Genomic DNA, 16803 nt, shown 5'->3' with positions numbered 1-16803 from the left:
CACAAGGACACAATATGGAACTCTTGATCCACCCCTGGAAACCACACGGTCCACAGTGCTGTGAGCTTAAAGACAAAAACAACATCAACACAAGCTTTTCTGGTGACAAATCAATATCCTCTTGGTTTACAGGCCTACACATTTTTCTCTGAGTGTTCTCCACTACACCACTATACAAATGCTATGAAATGAATAAGGGAAAAACACCAGCTACATTCCCATAGTGTGGTTAGGGAATTTGCTTTGTGTGAGGGTGGAAAACAGTGTGTACGACTTACACCTTTTCCACGTTTGGAATACACTGAATGGATTTATTTCTCTTCTTCCCTTATTATTATATCCTGACTTTTGGCTTGATATCATTACAGAACGTTCACAGCAAATTTAAAGACCTGATTTTTATCTTTCATGTTTGTGAGTCGCTTCCTGAGATCACCTCTGGTAAACACTGATGGAAACACATGGCATGCAGAAGTGTGTGTGTGTGTGTGTGTGTGTGTGTGTGTGTGTGTGGGGGAGGGGGGGGGGGGGGGGGTATCTGCTGTGTTGAGCAGCCCAAATGGTGCAGAGACAGGGCGCCTCTAGTGGCCCACACACACTACTTCTCATTTTTAGACTTGTTTACCATCAATCCTCACTCACGTGTTGTATCACACTCATACAGGATTTTTTTTCCTCGGCTCCATTGTCTCCCTGGTGTCTGAAAGCACCTGACAGATCCCTCACACTGGGGGGGGGGATGGTCAAAAGAAAAACAATTCATTTTTGCCATGACGAAAAAGACCATGTTAGACCGTCGATGCTTTTGCATGAGAAACATTCTTGCTTCTTCAAACCACGCATGAAAAACAGAAAGCAGATGCTTTTCGTCGACGTTGCAGCTTAACTGCAGATTCGCACATTAATAAAAAAAACACTAAAAACACTGTCCCCGCACACATGTCGAAAAAGAAGAAAAGAACATGACATAAAGGAAAAGAATAAAAACCAGTCACTAAGGGCTTCCTCTTCTTTTGCACTTAGACCCAATGTCAACATTATTATGACAGACTGTCAGATCCATCGTCTGACTGACTGACTTCTGTTTGTGTTTCATTGTTCTGTTGAACTGAGGTTACTGTCGGTCATTCAGCTTCGCGATGGAGATACAGCAGCGTCAAGCAGCCAAAATTCATCCACAAGCAAAGTGAATGAGCCTTCAGCATTAAAGCTGCGCCTAGTGTGACTTGAAACTACTTGTCCGCAGGTGGTTATGCGATCTCCTGTTACCTCTGACAATGTTTAATCTGGAGACAAACGAGAGAGAGGGGCACAATGTTTTTCCTTTCCACTCATTTTTGCTCTTCTGGGTTCATAATCTCCATCATATAAAGACGTTGCAACAAAGAGGCTTTTATTTTTTGGGATACCTCACCGGAAGCCCTGTATAGACTGTCGACTGTCTACCTTGACGTTACTACCGACAGACGGACGAAGAGATTACTGGCATGCATGATAAAAAAGCAAAAATCAGCAAGGAAAACACTTGTCATTTGACCATAACAACACCATTGCTTTCAACAGATCCATGCCAAACACTGTCCATTCAGCACTCTGCAGTTCTCGTTCAACTTAAAGAGAAGAAAACAGTAAAACTCTGATGATAATTAACGGGATGTTATTTGCATGCAAGACCAAAATCGTTTTTTCTTTTTGACAAAGCCAAACCCACAACGTTAACCTGGCAATATCTGGACAAACAGTGATATGAAAACATGTTTTAACTGTTACACGGTGGCAAACATCTCTTTGTTGCTCCAACAAAGAAACTCACAAATCCCACACACAAACACACACACACACACACACACACAAAACCAAAAAACTCCAAACTCACCGACCTTGATCCTGAACGGTGTGAATATCCACTCCCTCTCCTTCTCATAAACTGGAATCCCTCATCCAGGACATAACTTTATAAATGGTGAACAGACGGTACTCCCACTCCACGGAGCTCCGATGCTGAGTCTCAGTGTCTGTGTTTTTTTCCTCCACCAGGCTTTTATAGCGCTGCTGGATGCGGAGCGCAGCGCACAGAGCGGCAGAGGTAACTATCGGTCACCGGGAGCTGCTGCTCCCATATAAGGCAAGCACGTGTGGCGTCAAAACATCTCTTAAAGGGCCGGCGACACCTCAGCAGCCAGCTTTTCAATTACTGTCAGGCTCAAGAAGGTTAGCAGTAAAATATTAAATTACTAAAGTGCTTAATCTCTGCTGCTGAAGTTATAACAATCATAATAATCATTATTCAAGAGTCACTTAATTTGTTCCTTGGGGAAATTTTGAAAAGCACACACAGTGATGTACTTAAATGATTCTACACATTATAAAGGCAGTGACATGGAAACAAAGAAAAACACATAAAAAAAATACAGCCGAAACTGTGCACATCAAAACAAGGACAAAAAACAATAACCTGTAAAACTATGATAATGACAATGACATGAAAGAACGGCATTATCAGTGCGGATAAAAAGCTGGACACATTATGATAAAGATGAGCAACATGAGAGGCTAATCTTAGGGAAATAAAATGACGTGTTGCATATATACAGTAAAGCAGAATCAATGTGAAAGTCACTGCATCTGTGTGTGTGCAGGAGAGGGACTCAGTGCATGACCTAAGTCTGAGTGTGTGTGAATGTGGGGGAGGGGGGCCCAGCGGGGTGAGCTGAGGGATAGGGATGGTTGGAAGCTAAGGAGCTGAAAAAGCTTTGGGGACAAAGTGCGCTCTTCTCCTCTGTGCCCTACATCCCAGGCAGCGAAGCCAGCGTCCTGAGGGGACCCACTCAAACGCAGTGTGCTGTATCCTGCCCGCTGTCCTTTGTGTTTGCCACATGTGCATAACGTGTGTATTGTAACTTGAATAATTGCAAGAAAAAACAGTACATAGTTCAGAGCGTTTCAGTGTTTTATATCATATATGGTTACATGAGGACATTCGCATCTACACATGTGCAGTTTCTTAATTCCTACTGGGGGAAGTGGTGTTGTTAATATAATGTCATACAGTAAAATGTGAAAAGAGAGCATAGTTTCTGTCTGAAATGAACACACTGTGAATAAAATAGGAAACCAGCAGGGTAATCTGCTGAAATACTTTTGGGTTTTCAGATTACAAACTGTAACACTCGATCAGTCTTGTCTCCATGCAAACCTTTTTGGAGTCAAATGTCTCCTTCCTGACATCCCGCTCCTCGTTCTTCTTCCTAAAAAGAATTACTGTATGTGAGTGTAAATACAGTTATATGTCTGTATGTGTGTTAGCCCTGTGACAGATCCTCAGTGTACCCTGCCTCTCACCCAATGTATGCTGGAATGGGCTCAAGCCCTCCGTGACCCTGAACAGGATAAGCTTCTTAGAAAATGGATGGATAGATGTTAACTTGCCATTGCTTTATTTGCACTCGCTGCTTTCATCCATCAAACCTCAGACATCAGCATGGCAAAGGCAGCAGGCCACGTGCAGTGATGCTTGCAGCAATGCACATTACATGTGTACTGTATACCTGCAGTACAGCAGTGCATGTTTCTGCTGTCTGCACTGGAAGATCAACCTTTTTCCATTTCACATCTTGCTATAAGTTTTAGAAGTTGAAAATTAGTTTCCGTTTCCAGTATTCATTGCAAAGGAGGGTGTGATTTCAGTCATTTTCAGTTTTCCACAATATTTCTTAGAAAAAATTGATTTTTGTCGTCACTGATGTCTGCAGTTGTAATGTTAAACTCTCATTAACTGGTAAAAAAAGCAGTGTTGAGGGTAAAACTGAAACATGTGCTTATAACTAATCAGCGCTGTTATTTTTAACCTTCATCACTTTATTTTCTGTGTTGCTTCTGTGACTCATGTTAGTCCTGTTGATTTAATATCCCTCATGCCATGCTGCTGATCGACTGACTGATTAAACAATAATTTCCCTGTGGGAGTAAAGAGTAACTTTCCAAACTGAAATAATTTGTTTTCAAAGTCAGAAATTATTTCTTATTTTGTCAGAAACCAATAACCAAGTAAATTGCTGTTGAGTTGTAAATGGTTGTCACTCCTGGTCATTCAAGTGCTTCAATTTGAAACTTACCTTCACTTTAATCCATGAAGAGCCTACAGAGGGCTTTGGCATTCAGACTACTACTTTTTATAAATCTCTGTTTATGTATTTTCTCATCTCTGCTTTACATTATAGAAGACTTTATGATGCATGAATATTCACAGCAACATTTCCAAGAATCAAGAACAATTAATATACCTGTGTTGCAGTGGCAGTGTATTTTCTTGCATGACAATAAATTCACTCAGTTTTCTTAACAGTCTTAACGCCTGTTCCATGAAAGTGTCCCACTGCATGTGGCTAAATAATGACATGACTGTCCTGATGTGGCCTCTGGATAACAGGACCACTCTGCTGTCCAACAACATTCTGTTCAGGAGCCCCTGTAAACACTTTACATGTCATCAGACACCACTGCCTGGCTGGTTCGTGATTGTCCGACACAGTGGCTGCCTGCCACCCACACCAGATTAAACAGACCTACAAAGCTATTCTGAGAGACCACAAGAGGAATTTTCAGTTGATGAAGAATCAGTTGGGGTCAGGAGGGGACACCAGGCTGCACACCAGATACTCCTTGTGTTACACCTGAACAATATCTGCTGATCATACACGTTTCAAGTCACAACAACTCAGAGGTGCATCACATTGAACGCCAGTGGCTGGTTGTAACATTCGCTGCAGGTCTTACGCCTCTCTGCCATGTTACATACAGCGCAGTCATGACTCTACTCTATGAGAAAAACCACCTTTACAAAAAATTAAAATCAACCACTGGTGACCCCACACTCACACCATCATTAACTTTTTGACTGCACCACTGCCAAGTCCTCAGAACAAAGAGCAGAATTTCCCTTAAACTCTAATCCTGTTTGTTTCATGGTTAGCTTTTGTTGACGTTTGAGAGAAGCTTGAGAGAAGCCTGGTGTACAGTCCTGGAACCTGACAACCATCTGGCAGTGATTATCTAGCCTAGTCTGCCTCCACTGTCTCTTATTCTGTCCTCTGTGCTGAAGGGTGCAATTAGTTTAAAGATGGTGGACAGTTAAATTGTTCTTTTCCTTTCCTTTTCCCACTTGTATTTGTATTTGTATTTGTATCTACAAATCTGCAGATACAAATGTGAGACACAGTAAAAAAAAAAAAAAAGACAAGATCTATTAAATGAAATCATCCCAATGTTTCTTCTCACATCTATTTTAACAGTTCTCCATGACATGCTGGACAGTTTCCTGACTTCTTCATGAAAGTTGAATTTTATTTGTATTCTCAAAGAGTCTTAATTTAATATGGTCAGACCTTCATAAAATCATCTAACAAGAGTATTAATTGTTCTACTCAAATGCCACAGAACACTTGCTCTTTCATACAATGCAAGTCTTGTTGGAGTAAACTGCAGAATGTTTCATTAATTTTTGATTGTGCAAGTTTCAACTGATTTAGTTGCAGAAAATAAGAGAACATGACAACCTGCATATATAAATGTGTTTGGTACAGTAAATCCTGCCTGGTCACCAGCAGCCGAAACAAGATAAAACAAAGTGTAGGAAAAGGTGGATGATGAAAAAAGATGGCAAAGAGGTGGGGAACGTGCATCACTTTAATGTTTTCTCCTCCACTGTGGATGGGGTACAGTGATGTCTGCTATGGGGTCTAATTAAAACAGGATTCTCGATCAGAGCGATTAGCTACTTAATCCATCAAAGAAGCTTTAGAACTGTCTGAATGGATAAAGACGGATGATGATCATCCAAGATGACTGGATTATAAAATAGATCATTTTTTTAATCTGAAGAATTCAGGGTTACCGAGGAAAATCGAAGCTGCAGCAACTTTTGAGATGTTGAAATGTTCTCATGAGTCACTGAAAATAATGAGTTCAAAACAAACTAGTGTAGAAATGACTATATATAACAGAGAATGAAATATAAATGAGTTCTAATATGAAAGCTCAAAAAGAGTTTGTGGCCTTTCCTGAAAGGTATTGGAGATTCTAAAATTATATTTTGTGTCTTATTTAATAAAGGCCAGACAATTTTCTATGAAACCTGGGGGTTCTTCGTGTAATTATAGCTGTTCTCAGTGGTTAAATCTAATCAACTAGTTTACTGATTTACTTAGAAAGCCATGTATAAAGAGTCTAATAAAATTTTCCTTTAAATGATACAATTCAAAAGTAATAAAACTATAATAAATAAGAAATGTAATATTTTCATTTTATAATTCTGTCTTCAAATGATAAATACTGTAAATTAATGATTTAAAAAAAATGGATTTAGTATAATAAGAACAATGTAATGATTCATTGATTCATAGAAGTAAACAGTTTTTTTCCTGTTGTCACCTCCTGTCCTTTCTGAAGGTCAGAGGTTACCGTCAGCTACACAGTAGCTCCCTGGAGACAACAGACCGTCTTTGTCTTGTTCCAGGCCATTTGAGGACACTGAACTGCAAGCATGAAATTTACCAAAAACCACACAACAGATTCCAAATAACATGCACAAGTACAAAGTGTTCACCTTCACCCAGTCCAGGACCGAAGTTGGAACTGGAGAATGAATGTCTCCAGTTCCAGTCTGTTTTCTTCAAATCATACTGGAAGGACGGAGGAAATGCATGACTAAAAAGTCGGTAGTGTTTGAAACCGACAAATATCTGTCTCCTTTTTGTAGAGAGTTCATCAGTTCACCGCTCATTCATGGCGATTATGCGTAGTGAACTGTCAGGTGCAGTTATTCTCACTGGCTGGAGAACAATGGTTTGTTATGGCTGGCGCAGCGTGAGCTAGCTTATACACTCACCGCTTATGGGATCACTGTACCATAACCCACCAGAGATATCAAAATGCTCTTGGATTTTCTTGGAGTTGTGGCTGCAAGGACATGACAACAAGGATGGGAAAGACCTCAACTTGGGCGTCTTGCAACAGTGCACAGAGTTGGAGCACGTTGGAGCAGGTGGACAAACAGAAAAATGCAGAAAACTGGAATCATTACTGCTTAAAGGAGGATTCATATAGTAAATAGTCTAATTTGGCTGGTTTGCAAATATAGAGCAAGTGGAGCTCATGGTAATTTGTGCAGGGCATATAGTAAGCAGGTGGTGAGCCATGAAACAGGAGGTGATTTTAGTCATTCTGCAATAAAAAAGTTGTACAGTCATGTTCTATAACTGTCTGAATACATTCAGATACGACTTGGAAGAGTAAACAAAATGGCAGTAATATTTAAAGGTTAAAAAATAGAAACATGGCAGTGTTGGATCTTTCAGCACTCATCATCAAACATTCATCATCTCATGATAACACATTACAATTCTGTTGTGCACACGTTAACCTTATCATAAGACAGAACAATTTAATAATATTGTCATGTAATGATATTGTAGTTTGCACAAGAGTTTATCCAACAATGCTTCCCTCAGTGGGTCCATGGAAAAAGGAGGGTAAGCGTTGTAGGCAGGAACGTGAGAGAACTTAATATGATCAACATGTGCATAATTACAGGCACTCATTGGCATGAAGAGCAAAGAAGAGTGCCAAGCTTTAAATACAGTGAAACCCAGAGCAGCAGTCGATCCAGGCCTTCTCTGTGTTCTTCGTGCCTCTATTTGTGCACATATTGAGCACAATATCACTCTCGGCATCAGTTTCCGGCATTCATCAGCTCCTCTCCTTTTTTCAGACTAAAATCTGATGCAAGTCTGTTTAGCCAGAAATAACTTCAAATGTCAGATTTGACTTCAGTCAAGATCTGACACAACGAAGAGCTGCACTGTATTCGAAGAGGGCACCTAAACACTTTCTATAATCCACAGTAGCTACTGTTCTTGCCCATTTATAGTCTATAAGCCAATAACCGTGATTGTGGACCCACAAACCCTTTGATCTCAGTGAATCCTGACCTTTTTACACCACTGCGATCATTTCTATGGGGTGAAATAAAGGCACCAGTAGCCTAATCCTCATTTTGCTGGTTGACCCACTGGAACCAATTCGGGGGTCCCTGGAGAGTCTCTGGTGATAACTTTGCAACTGAGAAACTTGTTTACGTACAATTGAGGGAAATCGGAAAATAGAGCACTCTGTGAAGGTGTGGGCAGAGAGGATGAAGAGAAGAACCTGTAATCTCTTTCTGAGAAAAAGGATTTCCATAGGCATCTTGGCCATTGTGGATCTTTGCGAACTGACAGCACAGTTTGTGTTTTTGGGGACTGGAATAGGCTCAGTAGTTGTTTTGCACTGAAATGTAACAGCTTGTTGATTCACTTGTTTTATTCACTCCATCCCTTTTTTTTTTCTCTTTGAACTGTGACTCGATTCATATGCTGAAACTCTCTTCCCGTTTCATTTTAAAAACGGGAAACTTCCTCGTTTCCACGTTGACCGATAGTAACCCCGGACGCAAGCTGCAACAGAGAATGTTCAGCGGAGGATTTTTTTTTTTTTTTTTTTTTGCAGGAATAAATGAAGCTGCAACATGTCTCAGTCTTCACCGTGTGATTTCCGTTTGTCGAGCTCATTAAACTGTCGCTGAAAACACAACACACAGACATGTCCGTGGGTCTGGTGCAGGTACCGACAGGCAGGATGAGAGGGAGGAGAGGAGGAGGATGGACGGTTTGTCTGACAGTAACCCCAGCACAGAGAATGAAGGAGGAGGGAGGATTTGTCCGATAGTAACCCCAGCACAGAGTATGATGAAGGGAGGCATGATAGGAGGGGGATGGTGCACGGAATGCCTATATTTAACTCTACACTGCAAAAAATGTGTCACATCTGTTTGGTTTCCAAAAAAAAAAAAAAAAAAAAACAACAACAACAAAAAAAAAACAACTGAGTTTACTCAAAATACACCTGTGCACGGGATTTTATAGATCTGCGATTCATGTGACGTCATGCTCGAATAAACTGAATGATTGATGGGAAATATTTCTAGAAAATAACCAAGATGCGACACAAAGAACGACCTCGGCTGCAGAAATTGTGTTCGACAAACATTGTTTTGAGTCTCTTCCTGCCCGCAACGTCGACACTCGTGTGGCCTTCAGGTGCTGTCGAAAAATACACAACTGCGATTGAAGGAGCATCGATCAAGAAAACAGTAAATGAATCAGCCACATATGAGAGAAAATGAGCGGGTTTCACAAATCTTCATCCAAATCGCACTGTATTATACTGAAATCTAACTCAGTAGCCCTTAAGCTAGGTCTGTATTGTAATTTTGTGGCATTTTATGCTGAAGTTTGATGATCACTTTTTGACTTTTACTTTCAAAAAAATGTAGTAGGCTACATTAAAATTAGTGAATTTTCATATTTGCATAATTATCACAAACTTTCAGCATTCAACAAGCACATGAATTACTGGCTTTCTCAAGACATTATACATTTTTTTTTAATAGATTTTGTAGTTGCACATGGAGGTAATTGTATTCCTAAATCACAGTCCAATTCCCTTCAGACATTCCTCTCCGTGACTTTGCACATGTAATATACTGACACACACAATAATAATAGTCCTGGCGTGTGTCAATTGTCTTGATTGTTTATTCTAACCGGAAGCAATCCTATTATCTCAGCGTGTCTTACCCTGACACTCCTATGCAGGAGACGTGGAAGAGCCCGTGAACGCATCGTGGTTTGACCGCTGGTTACCTCGTACCGCAGCCATCAGAGAACTGGGTGAAAGGGGAATGATGTCACTGCTTGGCTGAGAACGACGGAGGAGAACAATAAAGGCCCCAGAGCTACTGAAAATGGTTACTTAGCAGAAATATAGCAATTAAGAAGCTGATTGGCTAAGGACTGTTTAATGCCTATGAACAACACAAGCAGAACTGAATGTTAATCTCCTAAATTCCTTCAAAGAAGTTAAAGAATGCATAATGATTTTTCATCAAAACACTAAGACTTTTAATGCATCTTTGGTAATCTGTTGTAATTTCATAATTCAATATTTTTTTTTTTCTCCAGAGGGAACACATACAACATTCTTACAGGGATCTACAGCACATTTGTCTATAAGTCTGGAGTAAATGTTTCTTCAGTTTCTTTGTTGAATTAGATCAGTCTGAATGATTGCCCGAAAGATCATCTGTTATTTGCTTTGACATGACAAGAAATTATCAGATGTCTGTGGATCCTGAACCGGAGCATCACTTTACATGCATGACCCTCTTACAGGGTGCTGTCAAAGAAAACATGAATTCTATGCGTCATAAAATGAGGGGTTTTTTTCCAAGAAAGAATTAATCAGATAAGAACATAAGTAACCTTAAAGTGAGACTGTACAGCCTAATCAGGCCAATGCGCAACCAATGCCATTAATTATATTCACAGTTGCTGTGTGCAGCATTCCTGTGCCATGATATATATGTAGGATGTGTGTTTATGTTTTTTATTAGTGCATGTGCTGTAATTCATGTGTGTGGATTATAGGCTCGGACATGAGAAACAATTTGTCATTAATTTCCCAAACTCCTCAGTTACTGACAGAATTATTATAAATGACTTGTGTTTGTCCCATATACACACTGTACACTTGCATGTTACTCTGTACATAGTATTTTAGTGCATACAACTCTTGTGTGACCTATGGGCTCATACTGAATAATGATTTCCCTTGCAGCTCCTCAAGAAGTGCCCTACTTACACTCAGTTGCTGAATGAGGCCATTGTTGCAGTGCTGGGTTTCAGATATATTTTTCTGGGAATTCCGTATAAACAATTCATTCTTATAAATCATGACCCTAACTAATTTGTACATGGTGCTGTTATGTACGCACGTTGTACTGTTTTCTTTTTTTATTTCTAAATGGGACACAATTACAAACAAGCCACTACACAATTACAGAGAGTTCACACACACACAGACACACACACACAGACTGCATCTCCAGTTCAGAAATAAAACTTAACTTGAGGTGAGGGCATGGGCCCATATATTATATATATATATATATATATATATATATATATATATATATATATATATATATATATATATGAAAAATTAAATTATTAAATTAAATTGATTAAATTAAATAAATGCGCCCGCTCACTGGTTACATCATTAACACAAGGACACAAAGGACCATGGTGATATTGAAATGTGACTGCAATGAACTCCACATTGTGACCCACCAAGAACTCTATGTTCACAGCCCACATGCGAAGTGTCGAGCCGTATTATTTGAGCGCACACTTCAAAGACATATTGATGTGCTGTGGACAGAGTTCTGTGGACACGCAGAAGGGAAGATTCATGAGATTCAATTTATGTGTGTGTGTGCATTTCGTGCTTGTTTAAAGAGTCACTGAGGTGTTGACCGCAGGCTGCATTGACAACAGCAAACATCCTCTTTCCTTTAACAATCTGTGTCAGAGTGTCTCAGAGAAAGTCATGTGCTGTGGGTAAATGCTCAGTTACAGGCCTCAGTGAGCACTGTCCATAAACATAGAGGAGCTGGGTTAAACATTTACTTACATAAAGAGGTAGTCAACAGTGGCATTTTTACATTAAGAGCACGACTCATTTCAAATTCTTTTAAGGAATATCAACATTAAATTGCATTAGTTGAAACATTATTGCACTTTATTTGGACTTTTTGCCTTGTCAGGAAGAACCCAGATGGAAATAATTACTTTAACAATGGCTCAGTTCCATTTGTGCCCCAGACTGAGTCATCATGCATCGTAACGGAGCCCTGAAACTGGCAACACTAAATGGAATGCAGCCCTTGTTAATGTTATTAATTACACCCTTGCTTTTCCTGTCAGGATGTGTCAGGATGTCTCACCAGGATACAGAGTCACCGCAGCAACTAATTACGGCTCAGAAAAAACTGGATGTCCATATATTAGGAAAAAATTTAAGAAAATATGAGCATAACACAAAGTAGAAAAATATATTAACACACTGTACATGAAATAAGATCCAGGGTAATCACAACAGACAAAGAAAATTTAAACAACATTTCAAGTCATCATCAAAATTCTATCACTAAGTGTTTACCTGGAGGATTAACAATCACTCTGACATCACCCATTGTAGTGTAAAACTTTGTGGCTCTTTTCATTTCGATATACACAAATAATTCACTGCACACTCCAGACGGCAGAGTCAGTGTGGCTGAATTTCCTTTTCATCTTAAGGTATTTGCTTTTATTTGCCGGTTCAAATTCCCACACTACCTTGGGAAAACAAGAGTGGAGAAGGGTTGATAATTGACGGCTCAAGTCAAGTTACAGTTCCTATCCAGCAGGACTGATGAAGCACCAAAATATCCCCAAGTCTACAACCGATGTCCATTTTTTTAGAGTTTAACTTTAACCTGGATGAGAGAGATGAATGAATGGATCATATTAAGCTGCTCGGTGGTCAGGGCTTTGTACCAGTCATCTGAATGTGCCAAAGGGAGATCACATGCTCATCAACACCCTTCCCTGCATACAGTGTCAAAAATAAACACAGGTGTGTAAAAGTTGCTCCGACTTGAACTGACTTGTGTAATGAAATAACAAGATGGAAACATGATTTATTTCTTTTATAACTGAATGTCACCACCCTGTTGCATCTGGCATCTGCTTTTACAGATAAACATTACCAAACATGCTTATCACGCATGAACATTTGAGATATCTCTCCAGAGAACGCATTCAGCTGACTAACTGATATGCAAGCACTCAAGGAAAGTGTTTGAGTGTCAAATACAATGCAGAGTTTACTGTAAGTCAAAGTCATTTGGTGAATACATTGTGTGGCATGATGTGCTGTCAGTGGGCGACCATGAAGAACATATAATAACAACAGTAATAATAATAATGTCCTTATTTGTGTACCACCTGTCATTAAAAGATGAAACCCAAGATTAAACAATGTTCAGAAACTAAAACAAATCAGAACCATAAACATAAGTTAAAAATTGATGAACTTTCCTAAAATCCAAATTAAAAAGATGTATCTTTAATTTCTGTTGTAAAAATACCAGGGGAGTTAGCTTGGTTGATCCGAGGGGAAGATGTTTCACAGTTAAGGGCCATAAAAACATAGAGCAGCCTCACCAGGTTTCTTGTGAGTTCACTGTGTGTGTGTGTGTGCGTGTGTCTGTGTGTGTGTGTGTGTGTGTGTGTGTGTGTGTGTGTGTGTGTTTGTGTGTGTGTGTATCACAGTGTATCTTAGATAGAGCATCTGTTAGTGTTTGCATCTGAGGGCATTTAAGGTTGAGCGTGTCTGTATCAGCTCACATCTTTCTTTGTGCTTGAGAGAGTTTGTTCCAGAGTGCTTTGAGTGAGATTATCTTTTTTCTACATACTAGAGTGTATGTGTGTGTGATGAGAGGCTGTTTTATATTTTAGTTAGGGATGGGAGTAAACATCTCCGCCCGTGCTGAAGAGTTTTGTGTACTACCCTGTTCCTTTTGTAGGCTACTGATTCCAAACAAATCACAGGTGCTTTAGCTGCGGCGTTAACACATACCAGAGTGATGCAAATGTAAAAACAACAAAATGTAAAATTATGAATGATTGTATTTAAATGTCCTCATCTCATTTAAGAACATTAAATGTTTACACGCGAACCATCAGTTTGTGTTTGTGTCCTCACCCGCCTTTTTAAAATTACACTGTGTGTGTGTGTGTATGAGTGTGCTGACTAGCCATCTGCCGCCCTCTCTTCTATATAATGGTCTATTCATCTCAAACAGCTGGCGGCCACACTGAACTCTGTCTATTCTCTCTCCATCTCTCTGTCTGCTGTTCCTCTCCCAGTCTGATTATTCAGGTCTCCCACTGCTTGTGGAATCCCAGAAACATCACCCATCTGTTTATGTGCAAAAGTCAGAGACCTTTGGAAAGTGGTCCTGGTTTTTCAGGCCAGCTGTAGGTGAAACAAGACTTTAGAAAACATTAATTGTGATGTGTTCACAGGTCAGTTTTGACAGGTGATGACACACTGGAAAACTTTTGAAAAGTTGTGGTGATCATGCTATATAAAAACTTCAAAACTTTTTTGTGTGACATAAATTCAACCAAAAGGGTCATACAGCTGTTTCTGTTCTTTTTTGGCCATGTAATGAACATCATAATACACAGGCACGAGTATTTATAACTCTATATGTACAGTAGACTTTGCCATCTGTGTATTACACATGTGTTCATGCATGTTTTTGCAGCCAACTCAAAGACAAGAAGAAGCTAAATCAAACCAAAGTGAACCGATGTCCTGGAGTCTGTTTGTAACATCAGTCCCGTCCTTGATGAAGGAATGAGAGGAAGATGATGTGGGAATGTGAAACTGTGCGATGAAAAAACTAAATTTAAACACAGGACAGACCCAAACACAAGTGGAGGTGGGCAAGAGATGGACTGACTTACACAACCCTGCATAAAGAAGCAAGCAAACCAAATTCTTTCTTTCCTTATCTCTGGCCTCCAGGTCCCTGCAGGGAGAGACTGTAGGAAGGAAGGAAGCCTATAGACACACGGGTCATTACAGTGTGTGTGTGTGTGTGTGTGTGTGTGCATACATGAACTGTGCACTGTTCTTGCTGAGTTCTTGTTGCCATTGTGGACCAAGTCTGATCCTACAGACATCATCTTCATAGTTGATGATTTCACTTGTTTTCATGACAGAGAGGGAGGTTTATGGTGACATTAAATTATCAAGTTAACAGACAGAGTGAGGATTAACAAAGCCACAGACAACAGAGACCTGTTATGGTTGTAAAAGCTTCTTCCCTTCCATGGTTATTTCTGCGTCTCCAGTCATTTGACTGTTACTCTCTGTTTGTGTCTGTCTGTCTGCTCCTGTCTCTTCCATCATTCATCTACAAGCCACCTGTCAACTTTCCGCCATTTTAGGATTCTGTGGTGTGTTTTAGGAGAAAGGTAATGTTGGTTTATTGTGTTTATCCAATTACTCTCTTTCTGTCTTGCTCTGTGTGTGTGTGTGTGTGTGTGTGTGTGTGTGTGTGTGTGTGTGTGTGTGCACATGCACGCTTGTGTGTTGTTGAAGTTGTCCCATATTTTTCTTTCTCTTTTTCTGCTGTCGTGGTTGTTTTCTCCTGTCAGGGCCTCTGTTTGACTCTGCTGATTAAGCAACATTTTGTGTCCTATGTAAGTTGCTCATGCACACACACACACAGTGAGAGAGAGAGAGAGAGAGAGAGGGAACCTAATTTTCATTCATATTATCAGCCTCAAAGTTTTTGTTCTGGTAAAAAAAACATGCCTGTTTGTATGAAAAACACCATGCACACACACACACACACACACACACACACTCCCAAGAGGTCATGCCATGCTCAGAGGTCACTGTGAGCAGAAATCTAAATGTGTTTCCTAACACAGTTTCCTAACAGGTTACAGTTTCAGCTGTGACATTTGTGCAGTTTGTGAAACTATGTCAGCAGTGGTTGCTTTTTTAACCTTAATGGATTATTGTGCCAGATATGTGCAAATGTCTGCATGTAGAAACTGAAACATGCAGCCCTCCACAGAGGAGGAATCAGCCTGGTCGAAAATCATAGTAAAACATGAATGAAATATGAAAATATGAAGAAAAAACATACATACATACATGCTGATGATCACAGCCTTGTCCTTCTAGGCATCAATTGTTCCACACACACACACACACACACACACACAGATTATTACAGAAAAGCTCTGCTGTAGTTCCCAAAGGAGAACCCGTGGCTATTTTGGGCCGTGTGGAGGACTTAATACTGAGCGAGAGAGGGTTTATAGGAAAGGGATTGAATAACACAGACGATCCTCTCTAGACTGAAGGAGAGCCAGGATTATTGCTGGTATATTCATTAGCATGGCAATGACGGATCACAACTTTAAAGGACTAGTTCAACACTTTAATAAACTTTTTTTTTTTTTACAGAGACTCTGATGGGAAAATTGACGCCACTCTCATGTCTGTTCACACATTTGTAGCTACAGGCCGTTCCTTAAAAAACAGGAACAGTAGGGGAAACAGCCTGCCCAGCTCTGTGAAGATGAATAAGTGTATTTCCCATGTTGCTCTTTTAAGTTTGGACGAAGGAGATTATACCACAACACAGAGCTCCGCTTGAAAACATTTGACCCATTCTGGCAGAAAAATTTAACTGAATAGTTCAAAGTCCACAACCCAGTTCTCAGTTGGCTTAAGAGCTCCACTGGTAATCATTATGGAGACACTGTCAGAACCACATAATTCAGTTTTACTGTGTGCTTTTGCAAAATAATATGTTTCAGCAGCTCCTCTGTGCTGATGCAAAAAGGGCTTTAACTTTGACCAGAAGCATATTGTGCAGCTGGACCTATTATTGGACAGTGGATAAAATGAGAAATAATTTATCTCAGAGATGAAAGCAAGCTCTGGCAAAGAGAGCTCTGCAGGGCGTTCACACACACGCACAAAGCTAAAGGTATATGAGTTTTCTGCAAGTGACCTTGAAGGCAACTCAAAAGAGCAGGAGGATGAAAAGAAGACGAAGATGATGGAGAGCAGCAAGGGAAAAGAGGAGGAGACCCTGAGCACAGTGAGGGAGATACAAAAAGATGAAACAAATGAGGTCAAAACAGAGACACGCAGAGCTGATGGCTGACAGAAGAAAGCATAATGAGGAGAGGAAACAGCGGAGGTGAATAGAATAGGTGAGCGGAGAGGAAAGAAAGAGGGGGACACTGAAGCAGCACAGCTGCCCCAGTCAAGAACAGATGA

General features: G+C 40.1%; 1 protein-coding gene across 4 annotated transcripts in view; it reads right to left on the bottom strand.

Annotated features, from left to right (window-relative positions):
- Positions 1-2039, bottom strand: part of LOC139637041 (phospholipid-transporting ATPase ABCA1-like) — a 40899-nt gene extending 38860 nt beyond the window's left edge. For 2 of the 4 annotated variants that reach the window (XM_071505508.1, XM_071505512.1), the window contains exon 1: positions 1881-2039. The gene's annotated coding sequence lies outside the window, so the exon portion shown is untranslated. Of the gene's footprint in view, positions 1-1876 lie in introns of all 4 variants that reach the window. The other 2 variants (XM_071505509.1, XM_071505511.1) reach the window with 2 other exon arrangements.
- Between the last annotated feature and the right edge of the window lie 14764 nt (positions 2040-16803).

This window comes from Trachinotus anak, unplaced genomic scaffold (assembly GCF_046630095.1).
Source record: "Trachinotus anak isolate AG129_WGS33_773 ecotype Australia unplaced genomic scaffold, CSIRO_AGI_Tana_v1 ptg000019l, whole genome shotgun sequence".
In the NCBI taxonomy this organism is placed as follows: Eukaryota; Metazoa; Chordata; class Actinopteri; order Carangiformes; family Carangidae; genus Trachinotus; species Trachinotus anak.
The sequence above is the reverse complement of the archived record's forward strand: the minus strand, read 5'-3'. Positions and strand labels throughout refer to the sequence as shown.